This window comes from Theropithecus gelada, chromosome 11 (assembly GCF_003255815.1).
Source record: "Theropithecus gelada isolate Dixy chromosome 11, Tgel_1.0, whole genome shotgun sequence".
NCBI classification, from domain to species: Eukaryota; Metazoa; Chordata; class Mammalia; order Primates; family Cercopithecidae; genus Theropithecus; species Theropithecus gelada.
Genome location: NC_037679.1, coordinates 126,851,309 through 126,855,331, shown reverse-complemented (window position 1 = coordinate 126,855,331; position 4,023 = coordinate 126,851,309). Strand labels below are relative to the sequence as shown.

General features: G+C 48.1%; 1 pseudogene; it reads right to left on the bottom strand.

Annotated features, from left to right (window-relative positions):
- Positions 1 to 289: 289 nt before the first annotated feature.
- On the bottom strand, positions 290 to 1,515 carry LOC112635468 (annotated as a pseudogene).
- Between the last annotated feature and the right edge of the window lie 2,508 nt (positions 1,516 to 4,023).

Here is a 4,023-nt window from a genome sequence, read left to right as displayed (position 1 = left end):
ATAGGGTTACTAAGTTTACTGTCCAAACTAAGAGCAGTTGTTTTTTTTGGGGGGGGCGGTTATCTTTTGTCATTTTATAGCTCCCCACCGCAGCTGCCCCACACCCTTCCCTTCAATGATGACATCTGCAGGCTTCAGGGGGACCAGAGAACAAAGCTGGGGCCTGACAGCCCCACTACGCTGCCAGCTGGGAGGAGCAAGTCACAATTACAAACTATCACAACAACTAGCACCTGTACTTAGGGGTGCTGCATATTGAGGAGGCCCCACCTCCTCATTGTACAGGGGGCTATTTGGCAGTGACCTTGCTCTGGAGACGATGATATTCCTTCAGCCTGAGGGAATTGATGTTGATGAACCCGGTGGCATCAATTGCCTCATAATCACCCTGCATGTTCATGCTCACCAGCTTCTCATTGTAGAGAGACAGTGGGGACACCCGGCCGAGGACGTACACCTGGCCCTTGAAGACAGACACCTGCACTTTCCCTCCCACTGGCTCCCGGGACTTGGCGATGCAGTGGCGGACAAATTCACACTCAGTTCTGTGCCAGAAACCGGTATACACCAGCTTAGCAAATATCAAGCCCAGGCCTTGTTTGATTTTGTGTACTTCCCAGTCCATGGTGAAGGCCACGATATCTAAACGAGTGTGGTAAAGGATGGTGCCTGCTGGGGCCTCCTAGATACCTTGAGGCTGCATTCCAATGAAGCGATTCCCCACAATGTCAATACGGCCCACGCCGTGCTTGCCCATGACTTCGGGTACATGAAGAACTCCAAGGAGGTCTGGTAGGTGGAGCCATCCTTGACGTCAGTCACCTTCACGGCGACCCCTTTTTTAACTCGATCTCGAGAATGTCAGGGGTGTTGGGGGCTTTGGCCGGGTCCTGGGTCTTCGTGTAGAGACCTGGAGGCTTTTGGTTCTTGGGGTTCTCCAGGATTCCAGCCTCCTAGCTGACATGCATGAGGTTCTTGTCCATGCTCCACGGGTTCTTGGGAGCGACCAGGATGGGAATCCCATGGTGCTTTGTGTATTCCATCAGGTCACTGCGGCCCTTGACCTGAACTCGGGCATCCTCCAGGGAGCAATGACCTTTATCTGGGGGGCTGGTGAGTAGCGGGTGAGCTCAAACTGGACCTGATCGCTCACCTTTCCCGTGGCGCAATGGGACACACACTTGGCCCCTCCCAGTGGGCGATTTCCACTTGTTTGCGGGCGATGTAGGGCCTGGTGAGAGAAGTGCCCAGGAGGCAGTGGTCCTCATACAGTGTGCTGGACTGGGTGGCTGGTCAGATGAACTCCTCCAAAAACTCCCTGCTGACGTCCTCAATGAACACCTTTTTGGCCCCAAGTTTCAATGCCGCCTTCCTGGTTTCCTTGAAGTCTTCCTTCTGGCCAATGTTGGCCAGGTAGGCAATGACATCATAGCCTTGTTCCTTCAGCCACACGAGGATGCAGGAGATGTGCAGGCCGCCACTGTAGGCCAGAACCACAGAGCCTTTGCTGGACATAGCGTCTGAGGCATGAGTTCCCAGCGTCTAGAATCTGTCTTTACAGTGCAGAGAACCACTCGGGCCAGGCAGCAGTGGCAGGCAACAGAGCAGGGCCACTAAGAGCAGGTTTTAGAGTGAAGAGGACTGATACAATGGGTAGAAAGCAGGCCTGTCCCAAGCATATGGAACAAACTAAAGTCAGGCAGCCACTACTGCATCAAAGTCACACTAGTTAGCTAGCATTCAGAATTTTGGAGCTGCTGCTCCCACTGCTGCGGCGGCATCCCTGAAAGCCTCACACCCACAAAGTTGGAGTCTAGAAAAGGAAAGGCTGAGGCCAGCCATGTCAACCTGCAGCCAGAGCATGCTTGTCAGGAAGACAACCCCCTCTTCTTCTGCCTCCCCACTCTTCAAGTGCTTCTCATCAGCAGGACCTGATTCATGTCCAGACCCCTCCCTGCAACTGAGACTGGAAATTATCACTGATGGTTTTTCATCCTTTCCACAAAGAAGGAACATGAAATGCAAGTTCTACCATCATCTACTTTACCGGGCTATTTGGCCTTGATTTCACACTGAAAAATAGGTCTCTGCTCTGTCAAAACTCTAAAAACTGTGAGGTATTGAGACTTCCCAAATCTCTTCAAGATTGTCTGAATGGTATCTGGGAAGTCTGAGCCAGGAATGTTCCCTTTTTCTACCTGTTGTTAAATGCTGGTCCCAATTCTATTTCCAGTAAGGAGGAGGCAAAAATGATGAAGAGGTAAGTGTTTTTTGCCCCAAATCTCTATTAATAATCAATGCATTAACACTTTTTCAAAACAGTAGTTGAAGTTGTTCTCCAAAGTTGTGATGATAAAAGCATAAAGGATCTATGTGGTCAAGAGCAGGGCTGCCTTCAGAGTTATGAATGCAGTGGTTGGGTTTATGTTTCAGTGACTGTGTTGTGGAATACTTAGTTTCTTGGTTTGTCCTTTGGATGTTGCTGTAACAGACAATAGTAAACTTCAGGTAGCATTTCATTTATCTGGAAAGAGACAGAAGGAGAGAAAGAGAAAAATGGAGAAAATTAGAGTCAGTAACAGAAAAAAACATAAACATTCAGAAAGTTACAGAGACAAAGACAAAGGCACCCCACCCTACCATCATGAGATACAGGAACTGTGTATGAGTGTACAGACACATGCACCCTGAAAATGAGGTAAAGGGAGAGATGACAGAGGAGACAGAGAGAAAAGGGGACACAAAAGCAAAGTGAGGGAACAAAACTAAAATGTAGCGTGTAGTCCCAGCTACTTGGAGGCTAAGGTACAAGAATCGCTTGAGCCCAGGAGGCAGAGGTTGCGGTGAGCCAAGATTGCACCACTGTACTCCAGCTTGGGCTACAGAGTGAGTCTCTGTCTCAAAAAAGAAAAAAAAACAAAAAGAGCAGAGGTTTAACAGGCAACAGAAAGCAAAAAGAGAATAGCTCTTTCTCCTACAGAGAGAGAGTGGGCCTTCAGTGGATCTTCCGGTTCAGTACTGAAATGCATGGGGTTTTATAGAGGAGCTTGAGGAGGCGGTATCTGATTTACACAGGGCCCACAGATTGGCTAGACTAGGTGTGCCATTTACATAGCACAGGAAGAAGCTGACCACCCAATCCTAATCTTTTATTATGCAGATGGAATCTATCTGGCAGGCGCCATGTTGCCTGCTCCTTACTGTACATGTGGTTGACAAAAGAGAAGATGGAGCCACCAGGTTGAACATGCCTAGCCCCCAGGTAGCCTTCTCCTATTGGCACAGCTACTGGCATTCACCCGTGCAAGTTTCCAGCTTGCTTATCTGTGTCTGCAGATCGATTTTAAAGGCTGCTGTTTGTTAGAAAAGAAATGATTTGGGGACTGCTTTTCATTAAAAGGAAAACCTTACTGAGGACTTCCTTACCCTATCTGCCTAAACAATTTCTTTTTAACTCTTACATCAAAAAGGACCATGTATGGTTCAGTAAATGGTATTGTAAGAGTTAAAGAGGAAAGAAACACAAAACACAGCTGGAAGTTAAAGACAGGTTTACTTTAAATAAAAAATGAGAGGGGCTTCTGGCCAGTTTCAGTCAGGAGCGCTTTCTCTTACAGACTAAGCGTTTATATTGGTTTTAGGGTGAGGGGGCTTATTAGAAGCTTGGAATGTTTCTGTGTGAGGGAGAAGTTTTATCACAGGGTTGGAATGTCTCTGTGTGAGGGAGAAGTTTTATCACAGGGTTGGAATGTCTCTGTGTGAGGGAGAAGTTTTGTCACAGGGTTGGAATGTCTCTGGGGAGAGGGGAGGTTATCTTGGGGCAGACATCTTTCTGGCTTGGAGCAGGGTTATCTCAAGGCTGGCGTCTTCCCGGCCGGTGGGGGGTTATCTGGGGGCTAGTATGTCTCTGGTCAGGGAGGAGTTTGGAATGTTTCTGGTTGGAGATTTTACTTGTGGTTTATGGTTATCCCGACCTTAGCCATTATGCTGATGCCCTTTGGATTTAGGCGACTTTTTTATTAA